This window comes from Danio rerio, chromosome 6 (genome assembly GCF_052040795.2).
Source record: "Danio rerio strain M-AB ecotype USA chromosome 6, GRCz13ab, whole genome shotgun sequence".
Lineage (NCBI taxonomy): Eukaryota > Metazoa > Chordata > Actinopteri > Cypriniformes > Danionidae > Danio > Danio rerio.
In genome coordinates, this window is record NC_141026.1 from 5476822 (window position 1) to 5499705 (window position 22884).

The following is a 22884-nucleotide window of genomic DNA, read 5'->3' on the forward strand; positions in this document are numbered from 1 at the left end:
CTTCTGGTGGCGAGACTCTCTGTGTACTGAACAGCCATTCAGATCATCAAACACCTTCCTGAGACATTTATGTGCTTACAGTATTGGCAGGGCCTGTCAAATCTCCTTAAACAGCAGTTTATAACTAAAGCTCTTTGTTCCCGAGCGTCTGTCTCATCTCTGTGAAATCTTCTGGATGTTTTTTTTTTTTAGCCAGCGGACCATGGAGCTGACAACTCTTGTAGAGCAGCCAGATAAGAAGATAAAAAGCTTGTTTTTCGGCGGTTATAAATTGCTCTGGCTAGGATCAGTGGCGCAGGGCTTAGAGATATATGACTTGATAGAAGCTTACTTTTATATCCATCACAGAAGCTGGAGTGTTATGTCAGAAGCACTGAATTATAATGCAATGATAGACGCCGAGTTCATCGGGAGCTGTATGGAGCTTTAAGGGCCTGTATCTCAATGTGAACATGGAGCGAGTGAAGGTTTGTCACCCGTCTAAAGCTACCGTAGTGACACGTTCGCTTGAAAAAGGAGTGTCGTTTATGCATCCTAATGGTTTCTTTTATCTTTCCTCTTCCTTTGACTTGGGTATGAACCGACCTTGGTAGAGAAACATAAAGAGTGACGGGACATTAACCAGTGCTATGCCTGTATTAAAATATGGCAAAACACAATTAGAGTGAGAGCTGGCAGTGAACCATGTAACAGAAAAAAAAAATAGAATAAAATTCAATAAAAAGTCACAAATCCAGGGACTTTTAAAATTAATATCTGCTTCCTTTGAATAGGTGGTTAACATGGTGAAAAGCTGTAGTATTATGCAACATCTATAGTCTACAGATGTCAAATAAGTTTCGTAACAATATCTTCTGTAATCCAGTGGGTGTGTGAATAAAACAGAACAGAATAGACAGAGCCACTAAAAGTCATTTCTATGTCCTTTACACAGCTTGTATATTCGGTGACTGGTCATCATACAATTAGAACAGAACAGAACAGAATAGAATAGAATAGAATAGAATAGAATAGAATAGAATAGAATAGAATAGAATAGAATAGAACAGAATAGAATAGAACAGAACAGAACAGAATAGAATTGGACCAAGGCTACTGGGATTAATTTCTGAAGCATTTGTTGAGCTAGTTAACCCAATGGACAATGAATCTGCCATACTGTTACAATAAAATAGAATAGAATAGAATAGAATAGAATGGAATGGAACGGAACGGAACGGAACGGAACAGAACAGAACAGAACGGAACGGAACGGAACAGAACAGAACAGAACAGAACAGAATAGAATAGAATAACACTAGTCAAACACACCTGAACAAACTAATCAGTGTCTTCAAGATCACTTGAACTCTATAGGGAGGTCTGTTTGAATAGGGTTGGAGCTAAACTATGCAGGACACAGTTTGCCTACACCTGGAATAGACCAAGGCTATTGGGATTCATTTCTGAAGCATTTGTTAAGGTAGTTAACCCTATGGACAATGAATCCGCCATTCTGCTACAATAGAATATAATATAATAGAATAGAATAGAATAGAATAGAATAGAATAGAATAGAATAGAATAGAATAGAATAGGACCAAGGCTATTGGGATTCATTTCTGCAGCATTTGCTCAGCTAGCTAACCCAATGGACAATATAGCCATCACATGGTTACAATAGAATAGAATAGAATATAACCAAGGCTATTGGGATTCATTTCTGCAGCATTTGCTCAATCATTGCACCCAGTAAACAGTTACTGTAAGTCATCACAATGTCACAATAGAAAAGAATATAATAAAATAGAATAGAATAACAAAATAAGAGCAAAACAGCCATGCTAAGCTAGTGCATCTGGGGAGTTCAGCCATTATACGAATAGAATAGAATAGAATAGAATAGAATAGAATAGAATAGAATAGAATAGAATAAAGGCGGCTATTAGGATTAATTTCTGCAGCATTTACTCAACTATTTAGCCCAATGAACAAATAAGCCACCATACTGTTAGAATAGAATAGAATAGAACTAAGGCTATTATGATTAATTTTTGCAGCATTTGCTCAATCATTGCACCTAATGGACAGTTACAGTAAGTCATCAGAATGTCACGGTTGAATAGAATAGAATTGAATAGAACACAATAGAACCAAGACTATTAGGATTCATTTCTTCAGCATTTACCCAATTATTGAACCCAGTCAACAGTTCAGTCATCACAATGTCACAATAGAAAAGAGCAGAGTAGAATATAATAGAATATAATAAAACAGAATAAAACCAAGGCTATTAGTATTGATTTCTGCAGTATTTGCTCAGCAACATAATGTAGTAAGCAGCTCAGACATCATATAGCGGTGACACCTTTGGCCTGTGTCTGAGAGGTTTCTTTAAGTTATCTTAGGTAATCCAGTGGGTGTGCGGGTGTGTGAACTAAGATCAAGGCAGCACAGATGACTTTTTGACTTCTGACCTTTCCATTACTCCAGCCACAGCTCGAGTCAGCACACAGCAGGACTTCTCAGCCCTCAGTCGCTTTTATCTCGGCACTTCTTCCGACAGATGCTGGCCCTCAGAAGATGGACTCAGAGGCTCAGAGGCTGAATGGACAATCTCTGAAGTGTCTCTACAGGAGTAACTTCACTCTACACCACTAGAGATCTGGACAGGAAGAGCACTGCCACCAGGAAACCAGACCAGCTCCACAGGCTCACAGAAGTCAAAATGAACACTATTTAGAGCTGTGTGTGTTTCTGTTCTAAATATCCATTCCTCTTTTTTTTATCATGATCTTGTTTTAACGTTCTAAACACCTTGAAGTAAATCCAATTGATTTAAATCAGCTAAGAAATTAGACAATTTACAATTAACAATTTAAAATAGAATAGAATAGAATAGAATAGAATAGAATAGAATAGAATAGAATAGAGGGTCAATGGCATTAATGTCTGCACATCAAGTTAATCTGAATAAATACTTAGCCATCCAGTTTAATAGAATAGAATAGAATAGAATAGAATAGAATAGAATAGAATAGAATAGAATAGAATAGAATAGAATAGAATAGAATAGATTGCTAACAATCATTTGGAGTACTGGCAGAAAGATTAAATCTACGTTTTTTTGTTTTTTTTTACAGTAAATAAATGTTAGCTTTCTGGCAGGTAACACTGTTGGAATAGAATAGAATAGAATAGAATAGAATAGAATAGAATAGAGGGTCATTAGCATTAATTTCTGCAGCACTAATATTTTATGTTAATCTGATGAAATACTAAGCCACACAGTTTAATAGAATAGAATAGAATTAAGCCATCAAGTTAATAGAATATAATCAATTACACTCTTGCAATAGAAATAGAAATAATCTTGCATTAAAATACAATAGAATCCATTAGCATTCATTTCTGCAGTACTTGCAAAGCAATTTAATATGAAGAAATGCTAGGACGTCACATTAGAATAATATAGAATAGAATAGAATAGAATAGAATAGAATAGAATAGAATAGAATAGAATAGAATAGAATAGAATAGAATAGAATAATTTAGAGGGTCATTAGCATTAATTTCTGCAGCACTTGTATGTCAAGTTAATCTAAAGAAACACTGAGCCATAAAGTTTAATAAAATAGAATAGAACAAAATAGAATTAAGCCATCAAGTTAATAGAATAGAATATAATCAAATAAACTCTTGCAATAGAAACAGAAATACTCTTGCATTAAAATAGAATAGAATCTATTAGCATTAGTTTCTGCAGTACTTGCATAGCAATTTAATATTAAGACACAAGTCCAAAGACATGTGGTGCAGGTGAATTGGGTAGGCTAAATTGTCTGTAGTGTATGTGTGTAAATGAGTGTGTATGGATGTTTCCCAGTGATCGGTTGCAGCCTGGGAGAGCATCCGCTGCGTAAAACATATGCTGGAGAAGTTGGCGGTTCATTCTACTGTGGTGACCCCAGATTAATAAAGGAACTAAGGTGAAAATAAAATGAATGAATGAATAAAATTAATAATCAGCAACTGATTATGAAGATCCAAATGGCTAATGGAAATTGTTCTCAAACAGCACTAATGTTCTTATGCTTTTGGCTGAACACTACTATTGTGAAACTAAATGAATACACACATAAGTAGAAAATAAACATACTGTACTGCATGATGGAATCAAGAGTTATGCATAGTGAAATAATACAGTATATATATAAAAAAAAACACCAATTAAATGTGACATTAGCATTTTAGTTTCTCATTAACTAAAGTCCTCGTTTGTTTAGCTCACATATAATGTTAAGCTACTAATTAAGGCACAAATATATGAGTTTTATCTCAATGCAAAAAAATGCATGTTTATTCAAGTAGGCTGTAAGTTAATGACTATTTATGTACTTAGTACGACCTGTACTGTGACCTTTTATGTTTTTTTATCCTAATAGCATGCATTGTTTACATGCATTTGCATTAACAGAGTTTTCAGCAAATGCTTTAAGTAGTTTCAGTGTAAATGGAGTTATTTATGCAAAAAAAAAGCAGTTATAGTAGCTGAAGTATAAAGATAGACCAAGTGCTAAGATGACATCTTGAGTGTTAATAAGAAGAGTCAAGTGCAAACACAAGGACACTGTATTACTGCAATACAAATTTCATCCAGATAGAGAATAAGCATGGAGAAAACAGAGTCAATGTGTAAAGCTCCTTAGTCATACAAAAGTAAGCTGATTACCAGTGCATTACCAGTGTTTACAATAATGTACTTACAGTAGAGGGTAAATTGTTTAAACTATTATGCAAAATAAATGTTACTATACAGAGGCAAAAGAGTAAATACCAGGTTAAGAAGTATTTTAAGATGTTTGAGGATATATTGTCCATTTGGATTTATGCACTTACATATAAGATATTAATATGTATATCATGTGATATTAAAATGTTCACAAAAGGATACTGATTTATTTCAATGAATACATGGAGCACAATAAAATAAATCAATAGGAAATATTTTATTGATCAAAGCATTATTTATTTATTTATTTATTATAGTATAACTAAGATTTATTTATTTATGTATTTATTTATCATAGTATAACTAAGATTTATTTATGTATTTATCGTAGTATAAGTACGATTTATTTATTTATTTATCAAAGTATCACTAAGATTTTTTTTTTATTTTAGTATAAATAATATTATAAATAATTATTTATTTATCTATTTACGTATTTATCATAGTATAACTAAGATTTATTTATTTATTTTTTTATCACAGTATAACTAATATATATATATATATATATATATATATATATATATATATATATATATATATATATATATAATTATTATTATGATTATTTTTTTTTACACTTACCTGTTCATTCTAGGGTGAATTTGCTGTTGAAATAACCCAGCGTGAGTCAGCCTATGACAGGAGAAGTAAATGAAGCTGTATATCAACATAATTGCATGTGATTCACTTGAAAGAGGCCAAGAACATATATGTGTCATATTTCAAAACGACTGGAGGAAGAAATTGTTTTTGTTTGAAAAAAGTGAAGGCATGCAGTAGAGAGGCGTGCCCAAAGTATTTGAGGACCGGGCGGGGGACGCATGATTATCATGTGGGAGTCTCCCGCAAATGCATAGACTCCCGGATGCCCACAAACAGAATTTCCGGGAGACTTGAGATGTCTGAAAATGTATATAAGGCTTCATTTTCAGAATGAGCCTATGTTGGCTTTTCCTGTTGTTTTTAAATAAAATTGACAAAATTTGTATTTTTTTTTATTAATTAATTATTAATTAAAACCATATAGACAATAGTTTTTTAATTTTTATATTAATTTCTACAATTCTTTTTAATGTTTTGTTTTAATGTCTTTAAAGGGCCATGAAACCCCCTCGTTTCAGCAGGGTGTTTTCACACCTCTTCTTTGGAAAAAGTCAGAAAAGTGGGGGTGTCCAGCTCTGTTTAGGGGGGAGTGTCGGAGAAACTAAAGTGGGAGGGTGTGGGAGTGTCTATTTGGGCACGCGCGAGTTTCAGTCAAAATACACAGGAGAAAGGGATGGTGTTTAACCTACATGGACATCTGTAGTCGAATTATTTGCCAAATTATTAAATGTCGGACTTTAACTGCAGTTCGGCTCTTTCATTCAGGGAATTCATTCATGCCCCTCGCGACAAATGAGATATTTGATTCGAGATACTGCTCTAAGCGTGTATTTTTCATGCAATGTTTGATACCGCACGGCGAATGACAGAAAAAAAACTCCGCATTTCCCGGAAACTTAGATGCACACGGCAGGTAGCGTCCGAAAGCCGCGTGTGTTATTCCGGTCACAAAATGCGGTGCTAACATGTTTGCACTCAATGCAATAGTTAACTTATTTGATACGAACAAACTGAATATACAAAGAGCACTGGTCGCTCACTTACCAAATCTGTAGAGACAGGACAATCACCAGCAACTAGAGCCGCGTCTTTATGAAGAGAAGACTACATCCGGAATCCGGATTTCAGCGTTTGCAGATGAGAACAGCTCTCAGGTAAACAATAATCCCCCTTAGACACGTAAATTATTGTTGTCGAGCGTCGCGTACACTGTAATCCACACGTGATCCAGATAAGCTCTCACAGAGAGAAAATGAAAACGAAACTTAATGGCAGCAAACTGTAAAAGCAACACTTCACGCTTGTTTTGCCAACACAACGTGGCGTCTCTGTGGTGTAAAGACGGTGACACTAATGAATATTAATGAAGTTGCACAATAGAGCGCGCTGATTGGTTTGAACCAAGCCTAACTCATGCATTAATGCATCACACTGTAAGACGTAATAAGGCACACTCTGGCACAGACGTCCAGTCTGCACGCTGGAATACAACGCTATTATGTCATGACCGTGACGCAGCTTCAAAAATTCGTTTCAAACAGGAAGTACGAATTTGCTTGAAATAACGCAAAAACAACCAATTTACACTTTTTAGTGAAATATAGGTGTCTTAATAGTGTTTTTAGCAGTGTGGGACACATATACGACTGTCAACAGCTCAAAAAATGTGTTTTGGTGTTTCGTGACCCTTTAAAACATGTCATTGTTTTTGTTATTTTAGTGCATAAATAAATAGAAAATATTTACTTGGCAACAGGTTAAGTAGAGCGGCATGGTGGTGCAGTGTGTAGCAAGTGGAGTTTACATGTTCTCCCCATATTGGAGTGGAATTCCTCCAGGTGCTTCAGTTTCCCCCACAAGTCCAAAGACATGCGCTATAGGTGGATACACAGTCAGAAATAAAGGTTCACGAGTGGTCACTGGGGTGGTATGTTTTCAAAAGGTACAAATTTGTACCTAAAAGGTCCATATTAATACCTCAAGGCTACAAATTAGTATCTAAAAATACAAAAGTGTTCCTCTTATATTTTTAGGTACTAATATATACTTTTGAGGTACCAATATGGACCCTTGAAGTACAAATGTGTACCTTTTGGAAAGATGCCACAAGTGACAGCTCGATTACCTTTATATCTGAGAGTATAGGGTAAGCTAAATCGTCTGTAAAGTGTATGTGTGTATGCCCTGGTCCTCCAGGTTTAGGGTTGAGCTTTGGGCTATCCACCTACCTTGTAAAAATTAGATGTTACAAAAAAACACCAACATGGTGCGAATAAATGTCAACTTCGATATAAACAGCCCTGGGAAGTAAGCAACAAATGAAATAAAATATTGTTTTTTGTTGTTTATTTAAATGTATTGTATTTAAATGTTTTTTTTGTTGTTGTTTTATTTATATGAAATGAGTTAATGCTATTTATTTATTTATTAATACAGATTAAATGATTTTTTTATTTATTTATTTTTTTTTATTGTATGGGCCAGCACTGTCGCCTCACAGCAAGAAGGTCACTGGTTCAGTTGCCATTTCTGTGTGGAGTTTTCATGTTCTCGCCATGTATGCATGGGTTCCCTCAAGGAACTCCGGGTTCCCCAACAGTTCAAAGACATGTGCTATAGGGGAACTGAATAATCTAAATTAGTGTATGTTTGTGAATGTGAGAGTGTTTTGGTGTTTCCCAGTTCTGAGTTGCAGCTGAAAGAACATCTGCTGCGTAAAACATAGGCTGGATAAGTTGGCGGTTCATTCTGCTGTAGCGTCCCCTTATGAATAAAGGGACTAAGCCAAAGGAAATGTTTTATTGTATTTAAAAGTTTCTTTTTTTTTATTTTGAAAAAAAAAAAAATCATTTTATTTATGTATTTATTTATAATCGAATTGATTTTATTTTTAACTGCTGATGTTAATTATAATAAAAGGAAAAGCCGTTTTCACATAGGAAGAAAATATGTTTTTAAAAACACTTTATTAAATTGATTTCCTAAATATATATTTAGTAGCAAAACAATATTTCCTCTTTTCATTACTGTCTGCATGTACAGTTCCTCGAACACCTAAAATGTCATTTCCTCTTAAGGAATACATTTTTAATTCAATTTTTTCCCTTTACATTGCTCACAAGGAAGATGAGACTGATTCCGTGTGTTTAATTGAGCTTGCTGGTGTCAGAGGGCCGCCAGTGACATTTAATCCCGCCATTGTGTAATCTTGATGAAGCACGCTAGATTCGATACTGTGAATTAAGGCAGGAACAAAGCTGCTTTACTGCATTACAGCCATACACATGACAGAATCTATAGAGCAAATATGAGAAAAATAGATGCATGAGACTACTTTATGATGACAAATTAAGCTTTCCCCTTTTAGTGTCACCTGCGTGTCACTCAAGCAAAAGAACAAGCAAGAAATTCATTATTTCAGCCTGTCAAACCTTCTAAAGTCATCAAGAAAATGTGTGCAAATGTGGCTGGTGGGATTTTTTACAGTATAGTCTAGGATAATTGTATTGTTGTAGATACTAACATGTTTTCATATTCATTTATTTATTTATCTATTTATAACTAAGATGTCATGTCATCTCATTTTCGTCCGCTTACCCGGGGCCGGGTCGCTGGGGCAGCAGTCTTAAGAGAGAACTCCAGACTTCCCACTCCCCAGACACGTTCCCAGGCTAGCCGAGAGATGTAGTACCTCCAGCGTGTCCTAGGTCTCCCCCGAGGCCTCCCCCCAGTGGGACATGCCTGGAACACGTCCCTACTGTAGGTAGGCGTCCAGGAGACATCCAAAACAGATGCCTTAGCCACATCAGCTGACTTCTCTTGAGGTGGAGGAGCAGCAGCTCTGCTCTGAGCTCCTCCCAAGTGAAAAAGCTCCTCACCTTGTCTATAAGGGTGCGCCCTGCCACCCGGGAAGTAAACTTTTGGTCGCTTGTATCCAAGATCTTATCTGTTTGGTCATGACCCAAAGATCATGACCATAGGCCAGAGTAGGGAGGTAGATTGACTGATAAATCAAGAGCTTTGCCTTTTGACTCAGCTTCCTCTTTACCACAACAGACTGGTACATTGGCCGCATTACTCCTGCTGTAGCAATCCTTCTGTCAATCTGACATTACATCCTTCCCTCACTCGTGAACAAAACCCCAAGATTCTTGAACTCCTCCACGTGGGGTAAGGACTTTCCTCCAACCTGGAGATGGCAAACCACCATTTTCCAGTGGAGCACTATGGCTTCGGACATGGAGGTGCTGATTCTTATGCCAGCCACGTCACACTCGGCAGCAAACCGGCCCAGTGCATGCTAAAGATCCCTGTTCGATGAAGCCAACAGAACGACATCATCAGCGAATAACAGAGATGAAATCCTGTGGTCCCCGAACCGGCCCTCCAGCCCAAGGCTGCACTTTGAAATTCTGTCTGTAAAAATTATGAACAGAAATGATGACAAAGGGCAGCCCTGCTGGAGTCCAACATGCACTGGAAACAAGTTTAACTTATTGCCGGCAATGCGAACCAAACTCCTACTCTGCCCTTAATAGAGCACCTCTGACCCCATACTCCAAGAGCACCCTCCACAGTATGCCATGAGGGACATGGTCGAATGCCTTCTCCGAGTCCACAAAACACATGTGGACTAGTTGGGCATACTCCCATGAACCCTCAAGCCCCCAAGTTAGGGTATAGAGCTGGTCCAGAGTACCATGACCTGGACGAAAACCGCATTGTTCCACCTGGATCCTCCTCTTCAGTGAACTAAGATTTATAACTAAGATTTATTTATTTATTTAACAATGGTTTGTTTTGTAGACAATGGAGAAAAAAAAACATATGTGCTTAAGGAAGCTAATAATGTTGAGCTTAAAATGTTTTCTAAAAAATGTTAAAACTGCTTTTGTTCTAGCCGAAATAAAACAAACAAGACTTTCTCCAGAAGAAAAAAATATTAAAGGAAATACTGTGAAAAAATACTTGCTCTGTTAAACATCATTTGGAAAATATTTTAAAAAGAAAAAAACATACACAAGGGCAAATCATTTTGACTTTAACTGTATGTAAATATTGCTCCGGTAATTCAGACGGCAATCCTCATGATGTGTGTTGTAAACCAAAAAAAAAAACACATGAAAAACTGAACCGCTGTTTCTTCCTCTTTCTTTTCATTGAGTTCTGCCTTCCTCAGACAGGCCTGCGAAACACCTGACACGTCTGACAGGCGTGTTTTGACTAACTGCATATGGCAGTCTTGATAAATAACACGCTAAGGAGGAAGCTTATCAACCAAATAAACTCCGCTCTACAGATAAGGAAGAATATGCAAATCCAGGCTGACAGTTTCAGGCACGGTCGGCAAAGTGGCGAATAAACAGCCCCGGATATATAAAGCAGCTTCCTTCTGTTTGTCTAATAGGATCATTCTGTTTGTGATGTTATGTTAGTGCTTAAGGACCAGGTGAATCACAAACTATGATTTAACATACAGGTGAACTCAATATTATTAGCCCTCCTGTGAATTTTCTTTCTATTTCCCGAATGATGTTTAACAGAGCAAAGAATTTTTCACAGTATTTCCGATTATATTTTTTCTTCTGGAGAAAGTGTTATTTGTTTTATTTCAGCTAGAATAAAAGCACTTTTTATTTTTTAAAAAACATTTTAAAAGTTAATAATAGCTCTCTTAAGTTATTATTTTTTTTCAATTGTTTACAGCAGTGGTTCCCAACGTGGAAGTCGGGCCCCCCTGGGGTCGTCACAGCACAATAAGGGAGAGTTGTTTGGCAATTTCCAAAAATCTAATTTATTAATAATAATAAATAATTATTAAATCATTTTATTAAACTATTAGAATCAGCATATTTTATCAATAACCTACGGAAAAACAAAATAAGTATGTAATAGTAACATTGTTAACATGTTCATTATAAAAAATAAAAAAAATTAAACATGCAAATATAAAGCCATCAGCCTTTCGATTTTTTTGTGTTATATTAAAGGGCTGATCCAGAATGTATTGTTAAGACTTAGTTATGTTTATAAGATGCAAAGCAATGTGTGCTCATGCTTCATTTGTAAGAAATCATGTTATTTTTCATATAACTTAGTTTGATTATATACAGCTCAGCTAACATAAAAACAACTGTCATATTTCCTAGTTCCTCTAAAAGGCCTGCCCTTAAGAGGCTCTGATTGGTCGGCTAACATAGTGTGCTGTGATTCGAGAATCGGCTCCACGTGCACCAAGAAAAGCATTACACCCTAAAAGCATGCACTTTTGCACAGTGTAAACACTGTCAGAGTAGCTGTTAGCCACATCAGTTTGAGTCTGAATCAGACAGAAAAGGACACAAGAGCACACAGCTGAACCTCACGCTTGCTCTCTAAAATAAAACCTGACAAGTGTCTTTCACATATATTCGGAATAAGCTAGTGTAAGTAATATGAAACGTTAACATATATTTTGCGAGTTTGTTATTTGAGATGTAGAACGCAGGGAAAGGGGCTGCATAGAGAGACACTGCAGCACTGGTGAAGTTTGTGGCTGTTTACAGCAGTTTGACAAATAAATATGAATTTGTAGTTAAATTGTTAATGGTGCCAAACAGCATTTCCCGTTGTTATCACTGTGCATGTGATAAATCAATTTTAACAAATAAAAAAACTTACAGGTTGTGGCTCAGAAACTGGGAGAGATTCTGGAAGATTTCCTTTGTCATATGCTAGCTATATAATTTTTTTGATTCTCTGGAACAAAATTAAAATTAAATTGTAAGCACTTCTCTCTTTGTGTCATGTCCTTTCAAAGCCCAAATACAGAAACAGAACAAGCTCAATGGAAAAGCAGCATTTGGACGGCATTTTAGCCTTCCCTGCTACATTACAGCATTGCAGTGCCTCTGGCCACGCCCCTTAACGCACAGGGTGTGTGCGCGTGTGAATGCGCGTAACTTGAAGCGTTTGGGATCTCACTAGCCCGGTTCAAGCTGGTCGTGGAGGTGTAAGGGTGTGGGGGATATTTTCTTGGCACACTTTCGGCCTATTAGTACCAATTGAGCATTGTGTCAACACCACAGCCTACCTGAGTATTGTTGCTGACCATGTCCATCTCTTTAAGTCTACAGTGTACCCATCATCAGATGGCTACTTCCAGCTGGGTAACGCTCCATGTCATGAAGTGTGAATCATCTCAGACAGGTTTCTTGAACATGACGATGAGTTCACTGTATTAAAATGGCCTCCACAGTCACCAGGTCTCAATCCAATTGAGCACCTTTGGGATGTAGTGGAATGGGAGATTCGCATCATGAATGTGCAGCTAACAAATCTGCAGCAATTGCATGATGCTATCATGTCAACACGGAGCAAAACTTCTGAGGAATATTTCCAAGCACCATACTGAATCTTTGCCACAAAAGGATTAAGGCAGTTCTAAAGGCAAAGGGTAGGTTCCAGCCCCGTAATAATAAGGTGTACCTAATAAAGTGGCCAGTGAGTGCATAATGGTAATAGTTAACTAAGAAGCATCCGGTGAGATTCATCTTGATTTGCATTCATAAAATATTGGCCTACAACCATTCGATTAGGGCAGCCATAATATCATGTAACACACATTTACATTTGTGTCAAACCGAGAGGTATGCAGTTTGTCTTTTGCTGGGCTCTGTGTTTTTGTTCTTCTTCTACCCGAGGGGGACAGTTGGCAGGCGGCGTAGAGGACAGGACGAAGTGTTGGGCTGGTAGCCAACGCCACGAACGCCGGCGAGTATGACTGACAATTAAAAAAACACGACTAGACAGGGCAGGCAGCTGTGACTTTAGTGTCGGGAGTGTGCGATGTGCTGTAGTGAAGAAAGAGCTCGCTGAAGTCAAAGAACAGGCTAAACAAACAGCCGTGAAGATGATGAATTAATGTTTTTTTTAATCTTATTGTACACTGTAAAACATATCTGTTAATTAACAGTTTCCATATTCTGTGATTCACAAGTGTTTTACATTTATTTACAGTTGTGAATTGCATTATGGGAGCTTAATCTCTGCTCTGTCGACTTCTGAAACTCTGTGGTTTAACTAAGCGACTTTTATTGACATTTTAGTAGTTTAAAATAACAACGTATAAGAATTAATATATGGAGAAATAAGTCTGTAAAATAACAAAAAATATACTGGCAGTGTATTATAAAGTGTATTACAGCAACCCAGACAATATACCACTTTAAACTATAAAAAATATTAATCAAATTAAATTTTTTGTCATATTAATAGCACAGTGAAATTTTCACATTGTGGAAAAAGTTCCGCAGCAATATAGACCATTTTGAGGGATGTAAACGAAAACAATGGTCCCAACGCATTTCCTGTTTATTTTCAAAAGCTTCCGAAAATCCAGAAAGAGCCACATATTGATAAACAACATTATGCTTGCTGTTTTAACATTAAAGGGCACCTATTTTACGTCATTTTCAAGATTTAAGATGAGTCTTTTGTGTCTCCAGAATGTGTCTTTAAAGTTTCAGCTCAAAACAGCCATCAGATTATTTAATACCTTTCAGAGCATTAAAACTTTCTTCTGTGAAGGGGGCATGACTATCGAGCCAGAAGGGTGATTTAAATCATGTTCTATATAAAAGCAATGGCACATAATGAAAGGAATATTCTCTTAAATGAAAAGGAGTTTTTGTCCTAACCAACATCTCAAATTGATATATATTAGAAACGGCTTCTGTTTCTTGCAGCTGAACAACAGGATAAACTGACAATGATCACCTCAGGTACACCTCATGTGCTTTATTCAGTGTTAAATGCTAACAATGTGAGTTTGAATGCCATTTTACAATTGATTTATTGCTATACTTCTGAAAGCAGCAGCAGATAGTTCACCACAGATCTTGAAAATAAAATAAACTGTTTGAAACTGAACATTTAGAACTGTGACTCAAAACGAACACATATCAGTGATTCCGCATCTACATAGTGTTAAAGAGGTTTGTTATTAATTAGATTGTAAACCTTACCATTTCATGATTGAGTGCATATTCTGTGCTTCTAAATGGCTCTATTTACATTTCTAACGCGTTTTATCTACCCAACTGCTTATCACTGCAAATCTCATCACAATGTAACCTGCTCACCCAATGATTACGTTTATAATATTTATATTTTTTCCTAATATATAACCTCATGTGGAACTCTTAATCTGTGTCCCATTTCAGAGTCTGCTACTGTCCACCGGAGGTCGCATTTCGGTCATTGACACATGCTTTGAGAGCCTTTCTGAATGAATAAATGAACGAACGAACGAACGAATGTATGAATGAATGAATTATATACACTGTTTTCCAAGAAAGCAACCTGGGGTGCAGAAATATAATTGGCTAAAATGGCAGTGGTCGGGTTATAGTGACCATGACCAAAACAAAGACAGTGTTCCAGCAAGTAACAGACAATTTCAAAGCAGAATATCTGACTTCATCATTGTTTTTCAGATAAACAAGAATGTTCACTTAGCATGTTTCTTAAATATCTGCAAACATATGATGGTATTTTTATGCTTTAGAAGAATCCAAAATGTACATACAGCACCTTTAACAAATAGTTTCAATTCAGTCTTGAAACACCACAAAGGTCTGAAATAAACATCTAAACTATTTCCAGATGTAAATTGTTGCAATGAAACCTCACAAAATGTACATTTCAGGATTTTCCACTGAAGGCGTGATTATACGGTATTCATTGATTACAGGGAATATTCATAGCAAGAGTGATTACACGTTAGGAGCCCTTTTGTACTATGCTGTGCTCTTGTGCTACGGTTATTTATTTTTGTAAAGAGAGGCTGTAGGCTCAAACCTTGCTTGTATATATCACAAACACATGTGTATGAATTTCTTGTGGGGGAAAAGGCAGTTTGGTGATGAATGATAGAAATGGAGCACACGTCTGAGTGACAACCACAAATTTGAGAGTTAATCGCAGATTTACTCTGAAGAACTGCGATGAAAGACGGGTCTGGAGCCTTGCTACATATGCTCCAAAATTATGCATTGTATATTTTCAGATTGCTTCCACTTTGTCAAATGCGAAAATCAATGTCAACATTTAAAACGACATTAAATTGACCTGAACAGATTCCCATACAACACTAGATTGGAGGCGGGCAGATATTTTGTGCAATTCTATGCCGTCATACTTGGAATTTTATAACTTTAATATAAAAAGTCGGATGTTTTTTAAAATGTATATTTACTTTTTGGCTCTGTGTGATGCTAAAAAAGATAGCAAATGTAGCTTCTTAGGCTTAATTGTTGTTAACTAAATGTTATTTAACACTGTACAGAATGAAAATGTATACTAACACTTATCATTTTTACTCAATCTTGAAATTCAAATTGACAATCAATCAATCTTTTGTAGTTTATGATATAAAAATAATAGTTATAATAGTTAAAAGATTATTTAAAATAATCTATAATTTTATGACATGGTAAGTGAAAACATTTAATAATAATTTTGACATTATGTTTTTATGCCATAATTAGTTTTTTTATAATGATGACTTCATAAAGAAAACATTTTATTATTATTATTATTATTATTATTATTATTATTATTATTATTATTATTATTATTAATGTTATTGTTATCATTAATAATGATAATAATAATGATAATGGCGACACAGTGGCGCAGTAGGTAGCGCTGTCGCCTCACAGCAAGAAGGTCGCTGGTTTGAGCCTCGGCTGGGTCAGTTGGCATGTTCTCCCAGCGTTTGCGTGGGTTTATTTATTTATTTATTTATTTATTTATTTATATTATAGATCATGTAAACTTTTTACATTGTAATTTCTTACATTCCTTTATAGATTTATATCCTTCTTGATCACTTGCTCTCATTTCTTGCTAAATTTCTATCTCTCTTCCCATCATTTCTACCTAAATGTTTATATCTCTTGCTATTATTTTCCTCTGTCCTTCTGTCTTTACAAGCACGCATGCTTCATACTGTGCAACAGTAGAAATGTGTCTCACGCAATTCTGCAACACTGTTTACACAGTGGTATATCTGTGATGTGATTTTAAAAACCAGACACCAAGCTAAACACTTTAGCCTACTCCTTAAAGCCGGTTCCACATGGGTGCCTCCAGTTTCTTTGAATATCCTAAAAGCCAAAATAACTGCTGTGATATACAGTGTTACCATAAATCAGTGAAAACAGATATTGGTCATATCTACCTGGACTACATTCCTCAGATAATGATTTTTATTTATAAAGAGTGAGGGAAATAGCTATTCATAAAACATGAAAACAAAAACATATTTCTAAAGCCTGGTTTTTACTCAACACGTTTGCTAATTTGCTTGAGTGCTCGCTGCGAATGTGCCGTTATCATGGTGTTTGCGGAGGTTCGCAAATGACATGATTTCAGGTGGCGGAGTGCACAAAAATTTTTTGAGACTCAAGCAAACCGTTTACATAGTGCCAAATTTAATTTGAGTTGAATATGAATGAGTTGATTTTGTCTGAAATACAACTGCACAACTGTATAGAGATCTTTATGATCCATCAATGCGTGATCATAGAGATAACCAAGTGGCCAATAATTATTGGCTACAGCCGTGGGAAAGGAATAAAGTTTTTGTTAAAAAGTTTAGAAAAACTTCAGGGATACAATAGTTAAAACCAAAAAGGGAGGCCATGGTAAAAGTGGAGACCCAGGGGGCTTTAATACACAATAAAAAAAAATCCATCATTGATAGGTTTTACACTGATGTATATATTGAAATTTTTCAATTTTAAACAATTTATTAGTTACAAAACTAAAATGAAGTAGCAAAATTTCTTTGATAACTGGAAATGAATATTTGAACATATCAGTTTACAATTTACTGTTTTTCTAGGCTTGATTGGTGATAACGGTCAGGAATGTTGGACCATTATTTCCTTTTCAGCATAGAAGTAGAGGACAGAATCTAGCCAGACAGTAATGTATGAATTGTGGAGTTGGCTAAATCTATAAAAAAATTTCAGTATTTTTTAATAAGTGCACTTTTTTTGGCTTTTATTCTAACGATGATACAAATATATTTGTAGAGCAACCCATGTTCTGGTGTCATTGATATTTAACTTTAATAGGTAGAACTGTCTGAAGTGATGCATCAAAAGTTTGATTTATAAAATCTTGAACGGTTATAAAAATCTTTATAATCATTCCGATAAATTATAAAAAAAAAAAAAAAAAAAATATTTTAGTTTAAAACTTTATGTTGGGTTTCTTTTGATGGCTCCATGTCATTTAAAAGAATATCACTACGGTGAACATATCAAGTATAAAAGCCTCGTCCGTTTCGTGATGTGTGCAGTCAGCATAAATCAGCCTTCCATGTGCTGTTGACTTGAAATTTTCACCGAATGTTCGTAACAACTCAAGAAATCTATATATGCAAAAAAAAAAAAATCAATTAGTTTACAAATGAAGTTGTGCATCATAATATGATATTACACAGAGAAAAAAAAGCATTGAACACATGAAGAAAGGAAGGTGTAGAAATGCATTGAAAGCCCAGACAGCAGCTAAAATCTCTCAGTAGTTCCTTAGCAATCCTCTCCCCTTTGTCTGTGTAAATAAATATCAGCTGCTTCAGTCCAACATCTACATTACCGGGATGATAAAGATGGACATTTCAGCAGGACAATGATCCCAAACACAGTCAAGGAAACTCTCAAATGCTTTCAGAGAAAGAAAAAAATGGCCCAGCTAATCTCCTGGCTTGAATCAGAAATACAAAATAAAGATCAGATGTAATAGACGAGACCCACTAAACTATCAAGATTTGTTGAAGTCAGTGAAAAAATAAATAAAAATCACACCTGAGCAATCCACATGACTTCATTCTATCCATATAAGATGCTTCTTTAGGCTGCCATCACCAAAAACGCCTTTTACAGTATATAAAATTAATAAATACATTTTAGTAGTTCAGTACTTTCTTATCACACACAAATAATTTTTCAGATTTCTTTGTTTAGTTGTGTTTTTTATGTGTGTATTGTTTGAGTTATTAACAAAATCTGATTTAAATCCATGTCAGCAGCTCCTTTAGAAATATTATTCCCTGGAAAAAAACATGACATGACAAAAAACATGTTCAATACTGTGACTCTAAGTATCTGCCCATATATTAGCAAAACCCTTTCTCTCCCTCTTTCTCTTTCTCAGCCGTGTCTCGCACATCGTTCTGCTCTACTTCCTTCAGCTCAGTTTGTAATGGAGATTGGCTCCAGGTTTACGCCTGGCCGCTGTGGAGAGCATAACAACACCACACCTGATGTTTTTTTTCCCTCTTCCCCACTAAAGATTGCAATTGATTTAAGTGTGATGGCTAATATTGTTGGTTGTTGTGAAGGAAACACAAGTGACAGTGTGATAAAGCGTTCTGGACATTTGCTTGACACCAAGGGTTATCGCAACTTAAACGCAATGGAGAATGCTCGGGTTTGAAAGCGATAAAGAGAGATGAGCCATTGGGAGATATAAAATGAGAGAGATAAGGAGTAACATACTGAGTTGTCCAACCTTTTGTATCAATTTCTGTCCTTGCCTCACACCTGTAGCCATGTGTTCTCCAGGCCTAAGCCGCAAACAGATGGCGGAGTGTTGTCCTTCACCTTCATGGAAAAAAAAAAGAAGAGAAAACAACAGTTGACATTTTCCAGACACAGCGCAACTCCTCGCTGATTTGTCACCTGTCTGTGTAATAAACTTGTATTTGGCGAACATGACCTGTTGTGCATACACAACAAACTCAATGGCAATGATTAACGCTGATTCTTTTTATCCCGAGTGGGTTTATGAATGTTTACATAAGATCTGCGGAAAGGTAGGTGCTGTAAAAGTTACACCTGCTCTCCATATGTTTACCCTGAAAGAGCTTACAGTAGATACAGATTTAATTATATTTGCGTCAATCAAAGCATTTGAGAAGATACAGTTGAAGTCAGAATTATTCGCCCCTCTGTTTATTTTTTCCCCCAATTTCTGTTTAACGGAGAGCAGATTTTTTTCAACACATTTCTAAACATGCTAGTTTTAATAACTCATTTCTAATAACTGATTTATTTTATCTTTGCCATGATGACAGTACATAATATATGTGAGTAGATATTTTTCAAGACGTTTCTATACAGCTTAAGCATCTATAACTTTTTTTTCATTTTGAGCATTATAAACTCTAGATGATGGATAACAAAGCCCAGAGTGTCTTCTTTCCAAAGATACATAAACTGTGAATGTAGACCAAATTATTCAGCAACTGTAAATGTTTTAACTTGGGAAGAGGATTTTTGAGAAAGTGCCTCTGACGGTGAGGGAGAGAAGGACATCGACTTTTTACAGTAATCTCATTTTGCATGCTATCTTCATTAAATTTAAAATATAAACATACGAAAAAATGAATTACGTGGCTTTCAAGTCATAGTTTTTTATATTAAAGTTTTCCTGTGTTTCTATATGGAAAACTAAAATTAAAATTTAAAAACTAAAATTAAATTTTCCACATGACTTCATAATGTATAACTTTTTATATTTTTTTAACATACAACTTCTCCTTTTACCACAGTAAAGTGTCTTCTTTCCAATGATACATCATTTGTGTTTGTAGCTTACTAGAGTCATGAACTGTTACTATTTAAAGTTAGGTAGGTGCAAATCCCCAAAATTGAGTGCTGGCTAACAGGTTAAAGCAGTGGTTTCAAACTCAATTCCTGGAGGGCCGAAGCTCTGCAGTTTAGTTCCAACCCTGCTCCAACACACTTACCTGTAGGTTTCAAATAAGCCTGAAGGACTCAATTAGTTTGATCAGGTGTGTTTAATTAGGGTTGGAACTAAACTGTGCAGAGCTGCAGGCCTTTTGGAACTGAGTTTGACACCTGTGGGTTAAAGTGACATCTTAAGGCTTAACTAGGTTAATTAAGTTAACTGGGCAGGTTAGGGTAATTAGGCAAGTTATAGTATAATCATGGTTTGTTCTGTAGACTATCAAAAAATATATAGCTTAAAGGGGCTAATAAAATTGTCCTTAAAATTGTGTTTTAAAAAATGTAAAACTGCTTTCATTCTAACCAAAATAAAACAAATAAGACTTTCTCCAGAAGAAAAAAAAATATCATCAGACATACTGTGAAAATTTCCGTGCTCTGTTAAACATCATTTGGAAAATATTAAAAATAGTTTTTTTTTATAATTTTTTTTTATGTATGGTACACATACTATTTTGGTTAAAATAGCTAAATTTCTACACACCTTGGTAACACTTTATAATGACTGCACTTTATGAATCATTAATTAAAGGGTCACGAAACACCAAAGCACATTTTTTGAGCTGTTGACAGTCGTATATGTGTCCCACACTGCTAAAAACACTATTAGGACACCTATATTTCACTAAAAAGTGTAAATTGGTTGTTTTTGCGTTATTTCAAGCAAATTTGTACTTCCTGTTTGAAACGAATTTTTGAAGCTGCGTCACGGCCATGACATAATAGCGTGTATTCCAGCGTGCAGACTGGACGTCTGTGCCAGAGTGTGTCTTATTACGTCTTACAGTGTGATACATTAATGCATGAGTAAGGCTTGGTTCAAACCAATCAGCGCGCTCTATTGTGCAACTTCATTAATATTCATTAGTGTCACCGTGTTTACGCCACAAAGACGCCACGTTGTGTTGGCAAAACAAGCGTGAAGTGTTGCTTTTATAGTTTGCTGCCGTTAAGTTTCGTTTTCATTTTCTCTCTGTGAGAGCTCAGTCTCACGTGTGGATTAACAGTGTACGCGACGCTCGACAACAATAACTTACGTGTCTGAGGATTATTGTTTACCTGAGAGCTGTTCTCATCTGCAAACGCTGAAATCTGAATTCGCTTGTAGTATTCTCTCCATAAAGACGCGGCTCTAGTTGCTGGTGATTGTTCTGTCTCTACAGATTTGGTAAGTGAGCGACCAGTGCTCTTTGTTTATTCAGTTTGTTCGTATCGAATTAAGTTACTATTGCACTGAGTGCAGAAATGTAAGCACCGCATTTTGTGACCGGAATAACACACGCGGCTTTCTGATGCTACCTGCCGTGTGCATCTAAGTTTCCGGGAAATGCGGAGTTTTTTTTTCTCTCATTCGCCGTGCGGTATCAAACATTGCATGAAAAATACACGCTTGCAGCAGTTCCTTGAATCAAATATCTCGTTTGTCGCGAGAGGCATGAATGAATTCCCTGAATGAAAGAGCCAAACTGCAGTTAAAGTCCATTTTAATAATTTGGCAAATAATTCGACTACAGATGTCCATGTAAACACAGTCACATTGTCCGCTGTGGGTGTGTATTTTGACTCTGAAACTCGCGCGTGCACAAATAGACACTCCCACACCATCCCACTTTAGTTCCTCCGACACTCCCCCCTAAACAGAGCTGGACACGCCCACTTTTCTGACTTTTTCCAAAGTGGAGGTGTGAAAACACCCTGCTGAAACGAGGGGGTTTCATGGCCCTTTAAGCATGAGCAAATAGCTCATGCATCATTTGTAAAGCATTAACTCTACATTAGTAAGTAGTTTGTAAATACAGCTGTGAATGCTGTGTTTTTAACAAACAAATTTATAAAGTACTTAATTGTATTTTCATACTTTGTTAAAGACAAATTTTCCATTACGTATTGCTTTATTTACAAACCAGTTATTTAGGAGTAGACAATAGTGTGTAAGGTCATTTGGAATGAGTATGTAAATGGTTAATAACCGTATTATTCAGGCATTCAGTAATAGCCACTTTGCATATGAATAAATGCTTTATTAACAAAACTTAATGCAGTGTTGTGACCTAATCTAAAGTGAGAACTATTTATGCTTTGTAAATCCCTTATAAATGACAATTAAAGGCTATTTAATGGCAAGCAAACTATCAACTTGCCACTGATTTCCTAAAACAAATGTCAAATATTTAGGATAATCCCACCCAGTTCCTTGATCAGAAGGTGAATTCTCCTTTCTTCACATGCAATGGATTGGATGAACTCAATATTTGCTCTTTATGAGGATGAGGACAAGTTATAAAGGAATTGGTTGAACTTGTGAACTAAGATAAGTGACACTTTATGAGACTGAGAAATCTTATTGGCCTTATCTGCCTGAGAACTCTTATTGGTCCTATTCCGGAACACAGAAGTAAGCTCTTATCTTTAATTGTTTTAAAACCACCAATTCATTTGCAAATGTGGAAATGACTAGAAATAACAGACTGCAAAAAAGTGGTCAAACTACTACAAGCAAGAATGTTTATGATGTTTATGACTAAAGTTAAAATTATAAATGAGAATAAAATACCAGTTTGCTACATCCGTCAGCATAAAAATCTGTTTGTGTGGCTTTAAAAAAAAAATCAATGGATGTAAATGTGACCGAAATGATGAGGTTCCAACGGCTGTGCCTACTCTTAAGTGAAAGAATAAGGTCAATAGCAGTTTCTGGGC

At 35.8% G+C, this 22884-nt stretch overlaps 1 long non-coding RNA gene across 20 annotated transcripts in view; it reads right to left on the reverse strand.

Annotated features, from left to right (window-relative positions):
- Nucleotides 1–22884, reverse strand: part of LOC137495912 (uncharacterized) — a 461128-nt gene that overhangs the window by 412064 nt on the left and 26180 nt on the right. For 10 of the 20 annotated variants that reach the window (XR_015493066.1, XR_015493070.1, XR_015493062.1 and 7 more), the window contains exon 5: nt 18944–19035. This is a non-coding gene — a long non-coding RNA (uncharacterized LOC137495912). Of the gene's footprint in view, nt 1–5356; nt 5408–17068; nt 18020–18930; nt 19036–22884 lie in introns of those variants that run through there. The other 10 variants (XR_015493063.1, XR_015493082.1, XR_015493076.1 and 7 more) reach the window with 7 other exon arrangements.